This window comes from Lissotriton helveticus, chromosome 7, assembly GCF_964261635.1.
Source record: "Lissotriton helveticus chromosome 7, aLisHel1.1, whole genome shotgun sequence".
NCBI classification, from domain to species: domain Eukaryota; kingdom Metazoa; phylum Chordata; class Amphibia; order Caudata; family Salamandridae; genus Lissotriton; species Lissotriton helveticus.
The window spans coordinates 124,605,959-124,627,548 of record NC_136068.1 but is presented as its reverse complement, the minus strand read 5'-3'; positions in this window follow the sequence as shown (position 1 = coordinate 124,627,548).

Below are 21,590 nucleotides of genomic sequence, written 5' to 3'. Positions count from 1 at the left end.
TATTGGCTTTCCCATAATGTTTTAGCAATGTTGTTCACCAGGATGGCTGCTGTTCAGCATGGCTAGATGTTAGTAGGGTAAAGGAGAGTGGCGTAGAGTGTCGTACAGTAGAGTTGAGTGGTGTGCATAAGAGTGAAGTGGAGTGTCAAGCTACGTACAGTATTGTGGAGGGAGTACAGTGTCAAAAAGTAAATAGGCGCAAAGCTGAGTGGTGCCGAGTGAAGCACAGTGTCAGAGTTAAGTAGAGTGTTGTAGTGTGGAGTGGCATCATTCATGGAGTGGTGTAGAGCCGATTGTAGTGGAATAGGGGGTATTGCATAGAGTACAGTGTTGTAGAGTAGAGTGGCTTGGAGTGGAGTAGATTGTCAGAGTGGAATGGCATAGAGTGGAGCGGAGTAGAGTGAAGTCCTGTGTCATAGAATAGAGCGGAGAAAAGTGGCATGGATTGGTATAGAGGGAGTTGGGTAGAGAGTGGAGTAGTGTCATAGAATGGCATAGAGTGGAGCAGAGTGCTGTAGAGTGGAGTGGAGCAAAGTATCAGTGGACCAGGGACACGCTGTTCTCACCTGGCCGCTTTCGTATTCTGACACCAGGATCTGCCTTGCGCCGACAGAGGAAGGCTCCCCTTGAAAACTCTGCTGTAGGCTGTTGAGACCCCCCACCGCCTCCCTCCCGCCGTCCTGCTGCCACTAACATCTTCAGCGGGACCGCCGAGTGGAGCGAGGCGAGGGGCTGCCTACAACTCCCGGCAGCCCTCGAGGTCTCCAGCCACACCCCCAGCACGCCGCGTCAGGAGGCGCATAAAGGGCGTCACCGCTGCAACGAGCGCTGACACGCTGTTCTCACCTGGCCGCTTTCGTATTCTGACACCAGGATCTGTCTTGCGCCGACAGGGGAAGGCTCCCCTTGAAAACTCTGCTGTAGGCTGTTGAGACCCCCCACCGCCTCCCTCCCGCCGTCCTGCTGCCACTAACATCTTCAGCGGGACCGCCGAGTGGAGCGAGGCGAGGGGCTGCCTACAACTCCCGGCAGCCCTCGAGGTCTCCAGCCACACCCCCAGCACGCCGCGTCAGGAGGCGCATAAAGGGCGTCACCGCTGCAACGAGCGCTGACACGCTGTTCTCACCTGGCCGCTTTCGTATTCTGACACCAGGATCTGTCTTGCGCCGACAGGGGAAGGCTCCCCTTGAAAACTCTGCTGTAGGCTGTTGAGACCCCCCACCGCCTCCGTCCCGCCGTCCTGCTGCCACTAACATCTTCAGCGGGACCGCCGAGTGGAGCGAGGCGAGGGGCTGCCTACAACTCCCGGCAGCCCTCGAGGTCTCCAGCCACACCCCAAGCACGCCGCGTCAGGAGGCGCATAAAGGGCGTCACCGCTCCCCCTCGCGGGACGCGAGCGGGTCGCTGGGCGAAGCCTGGGCCAAGGGTGGGCCCGTCCTAGCCCGTCACAGACCGGAGGAGACCGGGCCGGGCGCACCCCCCTAACATCCAACCCAAGGTAACTCATCGTGCTATAGCCTCTACTAGAGTTATAAAGGGTTCTACTGTCATTTATGATACACCATTCCCTTGAGGCCCAATCCCTTTATCTCGTTCTTGGTCAGAAACATTTATAATGTCAACAAGAAAAACAAGAAGTTCTAAAAACAAAACTAAAAAATCAAATATGACCACCACAGTGGGACCCATCGAACAATTTCTGCACAAAGTAAACGAAACCATAGATCAGACAGTCCTGATGCTCGATCGCCGAGTCTCCTATGAGCTAGACCAAGCATGACGTTCATCTATGGGCATGCTGGCACAGGCCCAAACCCCTAATCCTGCTCTCGAAAACAAGCTGCCCGTGGAAATAAATGACGAACTACATACATTGCCAAACATAGTGGACCTTTCCGTAGCCTCTCAATCGTCTAACTCGCAATCTTTCCAGGATCTTGAACACACCCCTGATATTTTTGTGAGTCTGCAACCAACAAACAACGACCTAACACAGCTAGAATCCAGAGCCATCAGGGAAGGTGCAATCCCTAAACGACAGTCTCATAAAGAAGCGCACCCTAAGAGTCCAACACATGGCCCTGATACAAACTCTGAATCAGAACAATCCCCTGGCAACCAAAGTCAACCGCTTATTGTTATTACAGATCCAATTAATAACACCAACTCCGACAATCTCAGAGGCGGTGACCATGCGAACAGGCCAAACCCTAAACGTACACGACAAGACTTGTCAGTTTCCCATTCGATCGGTACTACAAGACACATCATGGCAGATCAATCCATGTTAACAGATATCTTGGGTATAGTAAAACATCAACTACAACCCGTACAAAAAAGTCTTGAAGTAATCGAAAACAACTGGCCATATTAATCACCACCGTTAAAGCAATCACTAATCCAAGGAAAAACGATCTTCTACCTTCAATAGCCACAACCACTAATACAAGTAAAACTAGTGCTACCAATACACCGAATCAACCAATAAATAATCCAACTATCATAAACCCCACGAAGATGAGTTTAAGAAAATTGGGGAAAGAATTAACGAATCAAACTTTCCCGCTGAAAACCCAGACCAGCCAAAATAATGTTAAAACTACTTCAGCTCCTCAAAACCAATTGCCCGCAAAACCCATTCCTGCAAAAACCCTTCAGGTAACAACCCCTTCCACACTATCCGCACCTACTACCTCTCGTCAAGAACAATCACAGAGACAATCTAGTAAACCTGAATGATTGACCAAAAGATGGCCGAAGCCAGTAAACCTTCCACCGGAAGCTGCACCCTTTGTAGCTATATTAACTGGGGTCCCAGAGCTAAACAAAGACACAGATCAACCTACCTGGTCTTTACTGAACAAAGCACGCTATTGGCTAAATGCCAACAGGCCCAACCATCCAAATAATAATACCAGAATAACCACGGTGAGGAGGGTCTCCTGGATAGGCCATCAGCCAAAAACTATCCAGGGTGACTGTATAATAGTTAATTTCGAAAGCCCACGTGCAGTGGATTACATCTGCTCCTGGGACACCCTAGAAAACAGAGACGGAATAGACGTCAAACGTTTATCCTTCTTTTACCCCCGACAAAATTATCGCCCGGAGGATCCTAACTGGCCATCAAACTGGTCCTGGGATCACTTAGACCAAGGACCAAGAAACTGGAATCGGGGCGACAGGAGCCACGGAAACACTCAAAGATTCCACTCGCAGGGAGACTGGGGATACGATCAAAGAGACCGAAGAGACTACACTAACTACGGCAGGAAACCATATCAACATTCCAACAGAGAACCCTGGACTGGAATTCCTACTTTCAATTATTATAGCTGCCTAGATATGGTGGACTGACCACTACCACACTCCTCACCAGCAAGGTCTCTGCTCAACTCTAGTGTAGGTTTACCCTTTCCATCAAACAACTTAAAGCTCAAGATCCCTGAAAAGACTCAAAGTTTGTGTAATACTAGAATATATCAGCAATCCATGAAAAGCTTAATACAAAAAGCACACAGTCAGCTTAAAGTCAGTTCTCATAATTCTTTTTCTGACACCTTACGGCACCCTTGTCCATATCCTGCCTCAATCAAAAGGAATGATGAGACCACTCTGAACGTAAATCCTTTAAACATAACAGCAGAGGCAGAACCCTCAGTCACAACGACTCAACCTGACACCACTACCTTAGTTGCCGAGAGGCATATGTTATTCTGGAACGTGGCAGGCCTAGCAACTAAACATACGGAGAAAACCTTCTTGGACCTAGTTAATACAAAAGACTTGATCTGTCTCCAGGAGACATGGCTGAACGATCCAATTCATCTGGTGGGATATAGAACATATTTCTCCCATGCAACAAAGTCACACCTAGGAAGAAGCAAAGGCGGCCTAACAATATATATTTCCAATCTTTGGCCAATCCAAGAGACAGCGCTTATCGCACTCCACCAGAATTATCAGGCTATCAATATCAAAGTAAACAATCAGGTTATCTACACAGTAATACATTTTTACAATAATATGTGTCTGACTGACTCAGTCAAAGTTCTTGGCGAAATCAGAGATATGATAAACGAGCAACAAACTAAATACGCCAAAATCACACATTCAACAATTTGTGGTGGAGACTTCAACCTACACATATGTAGCAAAAGTAATGCTCCCATCTGTGGGATCACGGACGACCAAGAAAACCCCCTGGAGCATTTCTCTCACACGGAAGAAAGAAACATCATGCAGGCCATGATGTTTGAGTTAGACCTAGGGTTCGCAAATAGGATAACGACCCTGCCAATCCAGTTTACTCCAACTTTCCACGGAAGAGGTGCTCAAACCTTAATTGACTACATTTTAGTCTCCACAAACAATGCTGCATGCATAAAGGACTTCGCAGTAAACAGTAACGCACTAAGCGACCACTACCCACTCACAATAACATACTTAGAGTTTGCTCACCGCAAAAACCAAGCCGTGGACCACCTGGGTTTATTGCATCAAGAAGCACTCACTTTAGACAGACTGAATGGGTTCACACTAAAATGGGGCAACATTGACCAAGAAAAATTCAGCGCAAGAATAATTAAAAAATGCAGGACCCACATAGAAAACTGTCTAAATCCGGACACAACGGCACATGATATCCTGATCAGCTACGGTGCAATAGTGAAAACAGTAGCTAACGAACTAACCAAACCCAGAACGCATAACAAAGCACAAAGGAAAGGCTGGTTTAATACCTTGTGCACAAAGGCCTACTCAGACTTAAAGAAAGCCCTAGCAAAAAAAGATCGAAACAGAGAAGAGATAGCGCAATTAAGGAAATTATACACGCAGGCACTTAAACAAAGGAAAAAAGAGATACAACGTAACCTTTGGACCCAACTGATAAACAGCAGCACTCAAAAAAACAGCGCAGCATTCTGGAAAATAGTAAAATCTCCATTTTTAAACGGAAACATTGAGGGCCCCTCCTTAGATGTTGCAATAAACGCGGCGGAATGGGTGCAGCATTTTTCGGGGTTTTTTAGAGAGGAAAACCTTGTAGACCCGGCTTCTTCGCCTCTCCTCCCATCGGTGGTATACCCGATAAACATAGAGTTTACCGTCAATGAAACAAGGAAAGCAATAGAGATCGCTAAACACGGCAAAGCGCCAGGACCGGACTCCGTCCCCATGGATTTATATAAATTTTTACCTGAACTATGGTCCCCTCTGCTAACCAAAGTCTTGAACGCAGCAAAAGAAACCAACCTACCTAACTCTTGGTCAACGTCTATTTTGGTACCCATCTTCAAGAAAGGCAACAGGGATAGTCCTTCCTGTTATCGCCCCATCTCCCTCCTGGATTCGGTCGGAAAAATGGCAGGGAGGATACTTCTTGATCCTCCCTGCCCTGATCTTTGGACTGGGTAAGAGTGGTCTGCTTAATTCAGACACTCTGTTCATCACCACCCCCTTTTCTGTATCGTTTTTGGCCACTATAGGTGTGGCAGGGTATACTCAGACATGAGTCCCTTTCTCACTGCTCCATCAGGATTCAAGCAAGCCGGGCCGAAGAGGCTGAAATGCCAGAAACCGGTCCCCGGTAGCTTGTCTCCTTTCTGGTGAAGAATTGGCTTGGTAGTTTGGTCTGCCCTGTTCCCATGATGCACTGGGCCAGGGACAGACTAATTTGCATATAGCCAGGTTCTGAGCTGGGATGGGGCAGTGAGATAAATAACGGTGATGGATCAAGCCCTGATCTTTGGACTGGGTAAGAGTGGTCTGCTTAATTCAGACACTCTGTTCATCACCACCCCCTTTTCTGTATCGTTTTTGGCCACTATAGGTGTGGCAGGGTATACTCAGACATGAGTCCCTTTCTCACTGCTCCATCAGGATTCAAGCAAGCCGGGCCGAAGAGGCTGAAATGCCAGAAACCGGTCCCCGGTAGCTTGTCTCCTTTCTGGTGAAGAATTGGCTTGGTAGTTTGGTCTGCCCTGTTCCCATGATGCACTGGGCCAGGGACAGACTAATTTGCATATAGCCAGGTTCTGAGCTGGGATGGGGCAGTGAGATAAATAACGGTGATGGATCAAGCCCTGATCTTTGGACTGGGTAAGAGTGGTCTGCTTAATTCAGACACTCTGTTCATCACCACCCCCTTTTCTGTATCGGAAAATATACAACAGCAACAAAAACTAGCTTACACATGGTCTACGTTGACCTTACGGCAGCGTTTGACTGCGTGGAACACTCAAAACTCTGGTTTATAATGCAGCAAATGGGGATCGAGCCAGCAATTGTAGACTTCCTTCGTGAGTTATACTCCGGGGCCACGGGAAAAGTACGCTATGGGACCGAAGGCCAACTCACAGACAGCTTCACAATACAGAAGGGGGTAAGGCAAGGGTGTGTGCTGGCCCCCTTCCTATTCACGCTCTACACCAATGGACTGGAAGCTGCTATGTTACAAGGTGTAACAGACTACCCAGAAATCGCCCGGCGTCCAATTCCGGCACTACTGTACGCCGACGACGCGGTGATTCTTGCTCGCACCCCAATCCAGTTGCAAAAGGCTCTAAATAACTATTGTCTTTTTATGTCAAGTTTAAACTTAAAAGTCAATATCAAAAAAACTTATGTGATGCACGCTGGTAGTAAGGGGAAAAAACCGAAGACAATTTTTGTGGACAAACTCCCCCTTGAAAGAACGAAAACTTATTCATACCTTGGCATTACTATTGACGAAGAGTTTAAATGGAAAGAAGCTATTAACTCACGTAAGCTGTCGCTAATTAAAACAGCCGGCGCATTAAAAGCATTCTCTCTCCGTCTAGGAAAAAGACCCCTGGCCGAGATGATTAAGATCTATAATGCAAAATGCATTAGCACGGCGATCTTTGGAGCAGGAGTATGGGGAATAGCAAACGTCGAACATATACAAACAGTGGAAAATGCATTCTTAAAATTCTTATTAGCAGTCCCAAAGAGTACAACTACCTTTGGCTGCCACCTAGAACTCGGACTGGATCATATCACCGATATCATTAAGATCCAACCCATAATGCTGTGGCGAAGAATATGGGCCACTGATGAATGCCACCTCACAAGAGCAATTATTGAGGACTGCGTGAATCTAGAGCACATGAAGAAGATAAAATGGTTATGTTACGTAAAATCTTTCCTCACAGATATTGGCCTTTCGAGGTTCTTTGATGAACAACAGTCAGTAACAGACATAACAAAAAAGGATCTAAAAAAACTATGTCTGTCCCACTTAACCCAACTGAGAATAATGACTGAAATAAGAAAGACATCAGTCCAACACTGTTTAATGATACAACTGGTCCCATCAATCCAACCGTATCTGCAACACGACCTAACACACTTCGAAAGACTTCTTCTCACCCGTTTTAGGTTCAACCTCTTTCACATCATGGTTTTATTCCCCACCCAGAATGTATGGACACATAACTCGATACCATGCCCTTGTGATCTTATTTCCCCTCAGTCCACAATTCACGTTGTTTTCTTTTGTAAATTTTATACCCCATTTCGTAAAAGGTGGATTTTACCAATTTTAAATGTAATGAAGAATAGAAGATGCCGCCCTGCATTTTTGGCGTTGCAGTTTCTGGAAAACAGTTTGGTGTCAAAACCTGTGGCACACTATCTAAAGTTGTGCCTCAGGCATCGCACGAACCTATAAAAATTACAGAGACACACAAAATCATGGACCTCAGAAAACGTACTGTTCTCTTTTTAATAGCGATCAATTGTAACATGTTATGAAATTAATGTTTTACCACTGTACTTTTATGGCTTTCTGATTGAAAACCGAATAAAGTTAATTTTGATTTGATTTGACTAGAGTCACGGGCATGGTGGCCTGCTGAGGTCAGCAGACCACCATGTCTCTGATGGCTTTTAAATAAAGCAATATATATATATTTTTAATGCAGCCCGTTTTCTTTTTAGGAAAACAGGTTACATTAAAAAAACAAGCATTGGCGAATCCAAGAGGTCTTGCATCTGCAAGAGATATTGGCTTTCCCATAATGTTTTAGCAATGTTGTTCACCAGGATGGCTGCTGTTCAGCATGGCTAGATGTTAGTAGGGTAAAGGAGAGTGGCGTAGAGTGTCGTACAGTAGAGTTGAGTGGTGTGCATAAGAGTGAAGTGGAGTGTCAAGCTACGTACAGTATTGTGGAGGGAGTACAGTGTCAAAAAGTAAATAGGCGCAGAGCTGAGTGGTGCCGAGTGAAGCACAGTGTCAGAGTTGAGTAGAGTGTTGTAGTGTGGAGTGGCATCATTCATGGAGTGGTGTAGAGCCGATTGTAGTGGAATAGGGGGTATTGCATAGAGTACAGTGTTGTAGAGTAGAGTGGCTTGGAGTGGAGTAGATTGTCCGAGTGGAATGGCATAGAGTGGAGCGGAGTAGAGTGAAGTCCTGTGTCATAGAATAGAGCGGAGAAAAGTGGCATGGATTGGTATAGAGGGAGTTGGGTAGAGAGTGGAGTAGTGTCATAGAATGGCATAGAGTGGAGCAGAGTGCTGTAGAGTGGAGTGGAGCAGAGTATCAGTGGACCAGAGTTTAATAGAGTAGAGCATCATAGAGTGGAGAATCATGAAGTGAAGTGTCGTAGAGTGGAGTCGCCTAGAGTGAAGAATGTATTGGTTTTAAGTAAAGTGGTGTAGAGTGCATTGGCGTAGAGTGCAGTGATGTAGAGTAGCGTAGAATGCAGAAGCATAGATTGCAGTGGCATTGAGTGGAGTGGCGCAGAGAGGTGTAGAGTGAAGTGACATAGAGATAAAGGGATGCAGGGTAGAATGCAGTGGCATAGAGTGCAGTGGCAAAGAGTGCAGCAGTGCAGAGTAGTGTGCAGTGGCATGGAGTGCAGTCATGCAGAGTAGAGTGTCAGAGTGCAGGGTCGTAGAATGGTGCAGAGTAGAATGATTCAGAGTATAGTGGTACAGAGTGGTGTACAGTGGCATAGAATAGAATGTTGTAGAATATAGTAAAGTACAGTGGCGCAAAGTAGTTGGTATAGGTGCAGTGGCGTAGGTTACATTGGTTTTGAGGAAAGTGATGTAGAGTGCATTGGCATAGAGGGCAGTGGTTTAGAGCACAGTGGCATAGCATAGAGTGCAGTGGCGTAGAGTAGAGTGTTTCAGAGTATAGTGGTGCAGGTTAGAGTGCAATGGGGTAGAGTGGTAGAGAGTTAGTGGCACAGCATAGATTGCAGTGGCGTAGAGGGGAGTGGCGCAGAGTGGAGCAGAATGGCGCAAAGTGGAGCAGAATGGCGTAGAGTGCAGTGGCACTGAGTGCAGTGGCCTAGAGTTGGTTGTTTCAGAGTAGAGTGAAGTGTGGTGTTGAGTGGAGTCGTGCAGGGTGGAATGGAGTGGTATAGAGTAGCGGTATAGAGTGCAGTGTTGCAGAGTGGAGTGGGGCAGAGTGGAAAGGAGTTGCCTAGAATGGAGTGTCGTAGACTGCAGTGGTGTAGACTGGCGTAGAGTGCATTGATGTAGAGTGCAATGGTGTAGGTGGTATAGAGTGCAGTGTCGTAGAGTAAAGTGATATAGTGCAGTGGTGCAGAGTAGATTGGAACAAAGTGCAGTGGTGTAGAGTGTATCAGTTTTGAGTAAGGTGGTGTAGAGAGCTTTGGTGTAGAGTGCAGTGGGATAAAGTGAAGTGGTATAAAATTGAGAGGCGTAGTGTGGATTGGAGCGAAGTGGAATAGAGTGATGTAGACGGCAGTAGATTGGTGTAAAGTGCAGTGGTGCAAAGTAGTTAGCATATGTGCAGTGGCGTAGGGTGCATTGGTTTTGAGTAAAGTGGTGTAGAGTGAGTGTAGAGTGAATTGGCGAAGGGTGCAGTAGTGTAGAGTAGTGTGGCGTATCGCAGAGTGCAATGGATGTATGATGATACATCGCTAACCGCCACAACGGCAGCAATGACCACGCAGTTTTTACATCATAAAAGGCATCACGTCGCATGCATTCACTGCGCATGCTGTTCATCTGCTATTGTAGTGTCTCTGCTGCTTTCCGCAAATACAACGCAGTTCACAAAATCGCATGCTATTAAATCGTTTTCCCACTGTATTTATGAAGTATCTGGGGCATGTTGCATGTCATCTGTAGTGAACAATTTCTTCATAGCCGTGGCACCAATGCTGTCATCTTCCGTGTTTTTGGCATATGCATCATGTCATCACGTCAGCCTTGTTAATAAATATTTTTTTATTTTGAGCAAGTGCTAATTATGTCATCTTCCGTATTTTTGCCATATGCATCATGTCATCACATCAGCCTCGATAATTCACCTGCATGTTATCTGTAGCTAACAATTTCTTCATAGCCATTATTGTCATTATTGCTTATTGTCAAAGCGAATGCGTGCTGTCATAATATGCGTGCTGTCATAATGCGTGCTGTCATCTGCCCCGTGCTGCCATCATTTATTTATTGTGAGCAAGTGCATGTTTTTTTTCCACTTTTATTTCCAAAAGGTGGCGTGGCGCTTTTATTGCCTTTATTGTCGTTATTTCTTATTGTCAAAGCGAATGCGTGCTGTCATCTACCCCGTGCTGTCATCATTATTACTTATTGTCAAAGCGAATGCGTGCTGTCATAATATTTGTGCTGTCATAATGCGTGCTGTCATCTGCCCCGTGCTGTCATCATTTATTTGTTGTTAGCAAGTGCATGTTTTATTTCTGATTTTATATCCAAAAGGTGGCGCTTTTCCGCTTTTATTTCCAAAAGCATGAGCGATGCGTTGTTATTGTGAAAGCGATGTTATTGTCAATGGGCATTAGTAGCATGCGTTCTAAAAGCATGCGATGTAAAGCCTCCTGCCATGTGAAAGTCGCGTTGTGATGGCAGAGTATGAAAACACCATCGTTGTAATGGGTGTTTCCCAGTGCAATGGCATAGAGTGCACAGCATTGCATGCAGTGGGGTAGAGTAGATTGTTTCAGAGTAGAGTGGAGTGGTGCAAGATAGAGTGCAGTGGCATAGAGTAGTGCCGTACAGAGCAGTAGAGTAAAGTGATGTGGAGTGCTGAGTCATAGTGCAGTGGTGCATAGAAGATTAGAGTGGCGTAGAGTGCAGAAAGTGGCGTAGAGTGGTGCGGTGTAGAGCTGCGAAGTGTAGAGTGGCATAGAGTTCACTGGCAGAGAGTTCACTAGCAGAGAGAGCAGTGCTGCAGAGTAGAGTGTCTTAAAGTGCCGTGGTGTAGAGTAGAGTGGCATACAGTGCATATTTGTAGAGTGCAGAGCTGTACAGTGGTGCAGAGTAAAGTGACTTAGAGTGAAATGGTGTACAGTAGAGTGATGTATAGCGCAGTGGCACAGAGTACAGTATCGCGGCGAACAGTGCAGTGGTGCAGAGTAGATTGGCATAGCGTGCAGAGGCGCAGAGCGTATTGGTTTTGAGTAAAGAGTCGTAGAGTACAGTAGCGTAGAGTAGTGCAGAGTGCAATAGAGTGGCATAGACTGCAATATCAGAGTAGATTGTTTCAGAGTAGAGTGCAGTGGTATAGAGTAGAGTGTCATAGAGTGCAGTGGCGTAGAGTTCAGTGGCGTAGTGTGGCATAAAGTAGAGTGGCAGAGTGCAGTCTTGCAGAATATACTGGCAGAGTGCAGTGGTGTAGAGTGGCATGTAGTGCATTGGCATATAGAGTGCAGTGGTACAGAGTAGAGTGGCGTAGAGGGCAATATTGCAGAGTAGAGTGGCTTAGTGTGCAGTGACGCAGAGTAGAGTGCAGTATAGTGATTTGGTGCAGATTAGATTGGTGCAGAGTGCATTGGTTTTGAGTAAAGTGGTGTAGAGTGCATTCGCATAGAGTGCAGTGTTGCAGAGTACGGTGGCAAAGACTGCAGTGGTGCATAGTAGTGGGGCAGTGTGCATGGCATAGAATGGAGTGGTGTAGTGTGGAACAGTGCAGAGTAGAGTGCAATGTTGGGGTGTGGAGTGAAATAGTGTGGAGTGGTGCAGAGTAGAGTGCATTTGCGTGGAGTGGTGCAGAGTTGAGTGGGGCAACATGGAATATGCATGTACGGTAGCGTACTGCCATTACAGACAACACATCTGCGATTGAAATGACCGTTACATTTGCACTCTTATACAGTTTTACTGACAAAAGTATAGGGCGCACAAAAGACAATGTGTGGAAATGTCATCACTCAATGTATTGATCTGATCGTCCGCACAGTTCATTTAAACATTGAAATGTTGTTGTAGGCTAGCAAAAAAAAATAACATCTGTTCAGCCTTCCTCAGGCTAACCCCAACTAGCCAGCATGATTGTCACATACATCCTCACACTTTAGAGTCATAAAAATAAAATAAACACCAAGCTCCATGGAAGACCCAGCCTGACATTTAACCATTGACTTTGAATACACAGCAAATGTGATAAGATAAGAACAAGAGTTAAAGGCCTGTTTACAGGAAGTGAATTCGTGGAAGAATACAGTAAACAAGGTTTGGGCATTGGGAAGGATAAACTCGAGCTGGACAGCCTAAAGCAAATAAAGTCAGCAAATAGAAAGCCAGAAAATGAGAGTTTCAAACCACAAAGCCAATGGGAAGCAAACGGGAGGAATGCATTCCTACTTCAACTTTCTGAATGTCCCCAAGATGTCTTTGGCAGGCCATACAGCGCTGCGACCTAGAAAGACAAGCTTTTTTTTAGGAGTCCCAAAATTTTTTGTCAACATGCTCATAGGGCAAGGGTTGCTGACCCTTTCCGGTTTGTGAATAGCTTACCATCAATTTTGAATTAGTGGTGAAATATTAATGTTTTGCATCTGGATTTTGGTTGCAAAATAGTATTCATCTCTTAAGCAAACTGTATTTGTAAGGGACGGCATTAACACAACCCTTTTAAACTTCGATTCCTAAATGTGTGCATAGCCCATTTAACGATTTGGAAAATCTTCTCCGAAGGGTTTAATTACAATAAGTCTTTTATTGATTGCAAACCCTCAGATTTACCACATCTGAGAGTTTTCGACACTTAAGACATTTTGTACATCAGGCCCTGAGGGGCATATTATCAACAAATAGCGGTATTTATCACTAACTAGGCTTAGCAACAAATTTTTTATCGCTAAGCATCACCGGAAATTATCGCTGAGATAACTTGCTATTAGCAAGGTTTATCTCCAAAGCGATCATTTTTCCGGCAATAGCGTGAATATCGCTGAGAATACAGCGATATTCATGCATTAGCGACAAAATGTTCTTAGCCATGTTATCAACCTCCCATTGGATAACATGGCTAAGAACTGGTCTGAGCAGGCGTTAGTTTTTGGAGATATTCGCACTTAGTGCGAATATTTCCAACGCTACGCCTGCCTTGTTAATAGGCGATAGCGACGTTATCGACTGCTTTCAGTCGCTAACAGGTTGGGCACGCCCACTTTGCATGTCATTAGCGATAAATATCGCTGACATGCAATGCAAGCCCCAAACCGCTCACTATCGCCTATAAGCTGTCGCTAACACCAGTTAGCGACAGCTTGCTAATGGGGCGATAGAATTATCGCCGCTTAGCAGCCGAAAACAGCCGCTAAATCGGCGATAATTGCCTATCGTCCCCCTTGGTAATATGCCCCTTAGTTCATTATGTTATCACAAATATCTAACTGCCGGTTATAAGGATTTCTAGTAAAGTGTGTACTTTCAGTTTGCCTCAGTAACTTTGCTGAGGTGTTTTTCGAAAAGTTCCCTTACTCTGCCAGATGTGAAGAACTCGTATTGTCCTGATGTGATCCGTATAAAACCTCATATAAATGCTCATCGTAGTGTAGGCAGCTGCCACTGAGGACGGTAAGCTCCAGTCCAGCACCTTTCACAACAGCCAATCTGCCACAAAAGTCTTCCATTGCTCTAGTTTTTAGAGCTATACAAAAACGCTCACGTACTGACAAATATTTCAGAGGACTGATGTAATGTCACTTTCTCCCATCAGTAGGTAATTCCTACGACTAGAAAATCTAGGGAGTGGGCAAAAACACAAACATTATGTGAGGTGCATACCCACATTTTACTTGCACAATCTTGCAGCGTGGAACTGGTGTTAACATCAGGGCAAGGGCTAATTCTGATTTCCAGTCCCGCCCTGGTAAGGTACAGCTGTCTTTATACCGAAATAAATAAAATCCATAGGTGTTTGGCCATTTAGGGAATAGTGGGAGGAAAGGGGCTGGACCAGAAACAAAAATTTGCCCGGGCAGAAATGTGCAAAAAGGCCCACGCTGCAGAAGGTCACAAGTAAATTGCTGGAGCTATTAAATTGGCCTGGTCGAGAGAACCCGAATTTATTTTTAAATAAACGTATATCCGGTAGCAGCAGGAAGTTCGTTGCGCGCCTGACCTTTGGTCCAGGGGATGGAACCTTCCACTCACCTGGGAGAGGAGCGACGGCGCGCGCGCTGCGGCCCCCTCAGCACAGCTGGCTCGCGCGCCAAAGGCTGAAAGAACATAGTGGTTGCGAGGCTCGCGCTTGAACACGCCCATCAACGAGAAGTTTCCATCTCTGACCTCACAACAAGGACCTTCCGCTGAGCTGTCCACCAGTACTGCTTTCCACAGTCTTTACCAGAAGTACGTAAGTATTCATTCATGCTAATTGACCCGATTCAGGCGGTAGACACCCGACTTTTATATGTAAAACAAATGGCTTTATTTTCTCCTTCCTGAAATTGCCTCTGCTTTATAAAAGTCAATGGAGAAAATACATTCCCCGATTTTTTTTCTCCTCATAATCTCCCACTTTTTTGTTCTGAAGAATAACCAGGCCCAGCCATCCACGGTCTGCAGTAAAGTCTCCCTTCCTGAACCTGGTTCTTTCCACTATCAAAGGCAAACTGGAAACGTAAATGAATTGATGAATTGTACTATTTTTTTGGGGCTCGCGAGCTGCTGCTAGTTCTCCAGCTTTCTGTAAGTAGCTCTCTAGAGTCCAGGCCAACCTACTAAATCAGAACCCTCTTCTTGGTTGAATTAATGTATAAATGCCAATATTGTGTATTCAAGACAAAAACGTGTGTATTTTTAGCACTCGTGACCTAACATTTGGAGAAAAATGGCTGAATTTCCAAAATATATTTAAAGCTGTTTTGTGAGTCATACATTATTTAGGGATATTTATTCATCATCATTAAAAAGGGTTTTTTTCGGATTCAGAGACAGGGGAGGCTTCTCGCTAAGGCGGAGGAGCGTCGCCCCACTGCTCAGTGAGCAGGTGAAAATGGAAAAACAATCCATCCTTGCTCAGATGCTTAGGGGCGGGGAGAGGCTGGCCTGTGTCAGAGGAACAGGGGGAGGAGTGGTGGCACTCTCCAAAGTGCACATAAATGTTTGTCCGGCCATCTCGGGCTGGCCAAACAGTCATGCGCACTTTGCATGTTCTTCACCCAGACTGCATTACAGCCTGGGTGGAGAACATGCCCAGGTTCCCACTCCCTCTCTGAGAGTCGAACCATGGTGCTCAGACCAATCACAACGCTGCTCTGAGCTAGGAGAGTCTGGAAACCTGGGTGCTTCCTGCTCTTGAGTCCTAGAAGGGGGCGAAGAGGACCGAGAGGTGGCAGCTGCATACAGGTAATTGTTTTTCTTTTTTCTTTTCATTCCCTCCTCTGGTCCCATCTTCCACCCCTCCACGACCATCCCCCGACCATCGTTAAGTAGCAGACACTGCTGCTCAGAGATCCTTAAAAAAACATCAAAGCAAGTGCTGACAAACTCCACTATCGAATAAAAAAAGAGACTCAACACACTTCAGTACATTGCAATAAAAACAGCAAAATGGCCCACAGAATGATACCCGATTGCATTAAACACGACAATGGGATGACTCATGGGGTTACTACTACATTGTGCATAATCCACAAGACATAAATCACACAAACTGTGTGCTATTACTATATAGAAAAAACCCTCTCAATGAGAGTCGCACATTAGAGGGAACGCAGCCTGTTATAAACATCACAGAAGCAGCAATAGTAATGCACATGAATAGTTGAAAAGTGCTACAGAGTAATCAGCAATAAAGTGCAAGAGTGTACAATACAATTAAAACAACGCAGCTAAGTATCAGTCACATACCATGAGTGATCAGCCTTGAACTCGAAAATTTTCTTATGTATAATCCATGCAGAAGGTTAACATTTGGCAGCACTAATAAAAATCGTTTCATTCATGTCGGATCTCAATATTCCCAAAGCATACTCATACTGTCTAATTCCTAGGAGATGACAGACAGGCATAATCTACTTTTTGCAAGGAATTGTGAAAGCATTGCAAAAAAAGAGGAAATGGTGCAAAGTTTCAATCTTCAGATTGCATGATAGACACAGTGTGTTGGCACAAAACTTCACTTCCCAGCAAATGCAGAAGCTGTTCATTGGTAAAATTCCATATCTGAATTTAGTATACAGTTGTTTGGCTAAGGGACACATGATTATATCAAAAAATAGTTCAAATGACTGCACAACTTTATAATCTAAGAATCTATCCATCAAGTAATCTGGCTTACATTTGAAGACAATGGAGTAGCTCCGGGCTTCTATTGGCTGGCAAAAGCCTAGAGCTCCAACATTCCAATGTTTGTCTTTCATAGCAACAGCCGTGAACCAAGACCTCACGGAGCCTGAGGGGATTTCAAGCCCCTCCGTCTCCGCGAGGCCTTTGTTTTACTAATAAGAACATTCTGCCCTGATGAGGCGGAATGTTCTGATAGACCGCAGTAGCTGGGCTATACTGGCCATTAGAGGCCTGCTCACTTGTTGAAGGCTCTCGTATTCCGCTCGGGCCTTTATCGCTGGAGCGAGCCTTTAATTAGGTGCTGCTCCTCCACTAAGGCAGAGGAGCGTTGCCCCACTAACTGCAAAAAGAAAATCATAATAACGCAACGTTAATGACATTACGTTATTATAATTTTCTTCTTCAGTAATGTGCCAGCCAGGTTGGGGCGGGGCGTGGCGGGGCTAGGCTTATTACAGCCTGGGAGAGCGGTGAGTGATTCCTGCTGCACCTTAAGTATGCATGACGGTTTGGCCGGCCGTCTTGGGCTGGCCAAACCATCATGCACAGTTTGCATGTGCTCCGCAGGCTATATTGTACAGCATGGGTGGAGAACATGCACAGCCTCCCAGTCCACTGCTGAGAGCCGAACCTCGGCGCTCAGACCAATCACACTGCTGCTGTAACGCATCGCTGAGATTGGTTAAGTGAGTCTGGGAACCTGGACTTTTCCAGCTCCTGCGTTGGAGGGGAGGCGGCGGTTGGCGACCGGTGAAGACAAGGTAAGTCCTTTTTTTTTCCGAACCCCCCGTCCCTGCCCCTCCTCCCCACTACTGTTCCCAACCAGCCATCACTGCATTTAATGGGCAATATAGCCCGCTACAGCGTCCTATAAGTCTATAAGAGAATCTTTAGGCTTTCTTTTATCACAGATCTAGTGGTAAGAGGAGCATCAACAGAAGATTCCCAAAGAACAGCAAGATTAAGCTTCTAAGTAATTCCCTTCACATACACTAACCAGGAGATTTTTCCAAATCCTTTTGAGTACATAATATCTGCAAGAAAAAGTCTGTCTGGAGTTAGCTCATCATTGGGCTACAGTCTATGCTAATATTGTAAAGTTCTGAGCTTGCTTACTGATGCAATCGGGTATACACTCACCTCAAGTAACTGAGGTCGGCAAGGGGCGCTCTATGAAAGATTTAACAGGGACCTAAAAAATTTGTTTTCTGCCACTTTGAGTTTCTTGGCCTTAGCATGGCCCCATAGCTCTGAGCCATAGAGAGTGGACTATTTGGCCGTAACAATATATATTTCAACTGCAGTAGAAAGGAGCCTGGTCTTTGTCTTCTTTACTAGCTGAAAATGGCCCTGAATTCTTGCTATAGTTTTAATGCACTCTTTTCGATTTGCATGGACTAGGACAACGTATTAGTTAATCTAACTCCTAGATAGTATTGTCTCTTGAACTTGCTCAAGCATTCCGTTCTGTGCCCTTATACCACACTTCCCATAATTATAAGGACGAAAATATATACATTCCATAAGACATAAGGGCCCCCACCCTTTTCTTTTACTATTCATAAATGATTTAGTGCAATGGTTGGAGTTTCTTGGTAATGATGCACTAATGGTTGGGGCTTTTAAAATGCCAACTTTACTGTTTGCAAACGACACAATTCATATCTCCAAAAATCCAGTTGGGTTTACAAGGTTTAGTGGATCATTTCTTAACCTTTTGCACTAAGGGGGTTAGGATTGAATATGCATTTTTTAATGTATGTCTTTTAATCCTTATAAATGGGGGAAGTGAAGCATAAGGGCACTGAACAAAATGCATGAGAAAGTTCAAGACTTTGACTAGGTTGTAGCAGACCAGCTATCATTAGCAAGTATATTCCAGAAAGACTTATTATCGCCTGCTCTCACTGCATTTACAAGATCATCCCACACATCTGCCTCCTAGTTAGATCTAGCTCTCTACAGCACATCATTTTAGTTCTGCCTGTCTTGTGCAATTTTCTCATGATTATTTACTTTAATAGACTGTATTAGAGCTGTCTTCGCACCTACACTGCCTATTAAATCAAGGATGTTTCAATCTTACTTTACAAGAGCTTTTGTATTCCTTAGAGAAAAGTTCACCCAATTGGACGAATAAATCTTTATGTACTTTGGGTAAAAGATTTGCACCTACCCCAAAAGGCTCTATAATAGACATCGTCTCAATTGAGCCCGCTACTTTATTATCAATTTGAGTCATAATAATGGGCTTACTTGAGACAAAAGACCATTTTAGGACCTGCTTATTGATTGAGAGGCATAGTCCACGCCGCCCATACACAGAATGGGATGTATGACGATACAATGCATACTTTTACAACGCATACCTTTACAAAGCATTTTTTACAACACAACATCCATTACAACGCATTCCATTACAACGCATGCCATTACAATGAATTTTTAAAAACTACCTTTACAAAGCATTCCATTACAACGCATACTACCTTTACAACGCATACCATTACAACGCATACCATTACATTGCATGTATGGTAAGTATCGGATAGTGTAGAGGTAAAAATTGCTATTCTAACTCCAGGGGGGTGCAACAGTAGGGTAAGTGTTGGGTAGTGTAGGGGTAAAAATTACTATTCTAACACCAGGGGGTGCAACAGTAGGGTAAGTTTTGGATAGTGTAAGGGTACTATGCGTTGTGATGGTATGCGTTGTAATGATATGTGTTGTAATGACATGCTTTGTAATGGTATGCGTTGTAGTGTCATGCGTTGTAATGGTTGCGTTGTAATGGCATGCGTTGTAATGGATCTTGTGTTGTAAAAGTTTGATTGTAATGGTAGTGCATTGTAAAAGTTGCGTTGTAAAGGTTGTTACCCAACAGAATGCGATGCTTTACTTTTTGATGACATAAAACCTTTCATTATGAATAATAGAGCATTACGACCGCTATCACTTCTATCCTGGATCTTCATTTCTACCATGTGCGGTCCCAGTTGAAGACATAGCTTTGTATAATCAATGCTACTAGATTGATTATACCGCTTAAAGGTATGGGCACTTACTAAATCTGAGGGGGATCTACCATTGCATACTCTGAGGCCAGGATTCAATGTTAGCCCCAAAAGTTAAGTAGCTAAAACAGTTCACCTTTATATCTGTACTAGCAGCCCGTCCCGACGTTGTCCGGGTATGAAATAGAATGTGTGTAATATGTGTATTTGGCAAGGGCAATTTATTTTGAAATCTCGCAGTAGACAACATTTTTTGTTTCATTAGAATAGTGACGGAGAAGGGCCAGCTGCAGCCCTGGTTGAAGTTAGCAGGGGCATGTAATTGGTGTAGTGATCCGCCGCCTGTTAGCAGGCGCGTGTAATGTCGTTGAATGAGAGAGTTAACAGCCGCGGGTAAATCCGTTTAATGAGAGAGTTCAGTGACAGCGAGTAGGAGAGGCTACAGTAATTGCCCCCGCAGACACGCTCATTTGCTTGTTCCCCCACTTGAGGCCCAGATGCAGGCCTGTTTGATGTTAGCAGGCGCGTGTTCCCCCGCTTGAGGCCCAGCTGCAGCCCTGGTTGATGTTATCAGGCGCGTCTAATTAGTGTACTGATCCGCCGCCTGAGCCCGGCTAGAGCCCTGGTTGATGGTAGCAGACGCGTCTAATTTCGTTGAATGAGCGAGTTCAGTAACAGCGCGCAGGAGAGGCTGCAGTAATGTTACTTACCAGGCTTCCAGCTGAACGCGTTTGTCATGCCCCCATCACACGGCCACAGCAGACGATCTTCTGATTAATGTACGACCCATATGGCATGAAGGGCGGAACGTAGCACACGCCCCCAGCGGTTCTCACGCTCCCAGCGTGCTCCTTGATGCAGCGCAATTGCGTTCACATGGCATGAAGGCCGGACACACGCCCCAGCGTTTCTCACGCCCCCAGCGTGCCCCTTGATGCTGAGCAGCAACGTAATTGGCGCTTGTATGTACGACTCACCTGGCATGAAGGGCGGACACATGCCCCCAGCGTTTGTCACGCCCCCAGCGTTTGTCACGCCCCTAGCACGCCCCCACAGCCCACGATGTGATGGCCGTACCACACGCCCCCAGCGTTAGTCACGCCCCCAGCCCACGCCCACAGCACAACGCAGACACGCCCACAAGGGACTACTTTGCTGGCACGGTTCTTTTACCTTTTAAATGTATATGGTGTCCTACGGTACAATTGTATGTCTTGCACTGTATGATTATGATGGACACCACTGTTTTTTGAAAAGTTAATAAAAACAATAAAAAAAAATGTATATGGTGGCCGTCTCTGCATAGCCTACGTCCTTCTGCTACAACTGCCCTTTCCAACGCTGCATTGGGTGTTGTGATTGGTGCTGTGGTTACTGAGATTACCCGCCTCAAAGGTTTGGGCTCTCTCTTTATAATATTAGTATGGATATGACCTGGTTGAGGAATCCCCTAAACTGCCTCTTCCTCCTCAGTAATACCTGGGTCAGAATTATCAAGTGGCTCAAAATTAACTTTAAAATCACCAATGGCTATGACAGGCCCCCTTGGCATTAAACAATCAATATATTGCTCAAGGCTGATAAGTGTACAAGGTCTTAAGCTCGTTGTTCTGACCACTGAGCCTATTGTACACAATAAAAATATAAAAATACTTGCCTTCTTCTGAGGAGATCAACAGCTCAATCTAAGGCGAGCTTTTTAATGCTGTAGTTAAGTGTTTTTTACCCATACTACAAGACCACCAACCGCCGGTCACCCTTTCCCCTGAGAGATTGCTTCACAAATAAAGTTTATAAACCCCGACCTATGGACCAGACGTACACACCAAGACTTGAAAAATACAAATATCAAAGAATTCAACAAAAGTCCCCCAGGCTGGGTATGCAAGTTAATCCAGCAATGTTCCAAGAGAGAACTTTCCACTCACCATTGGAATCACTAACGGGTAACAAAGAGCATTGTAAAGTCATTCTCCACTATTTTCAGTCTGGGCGAGAGTCTCCAGGGAATTTGTAGGAATATTGGATCCA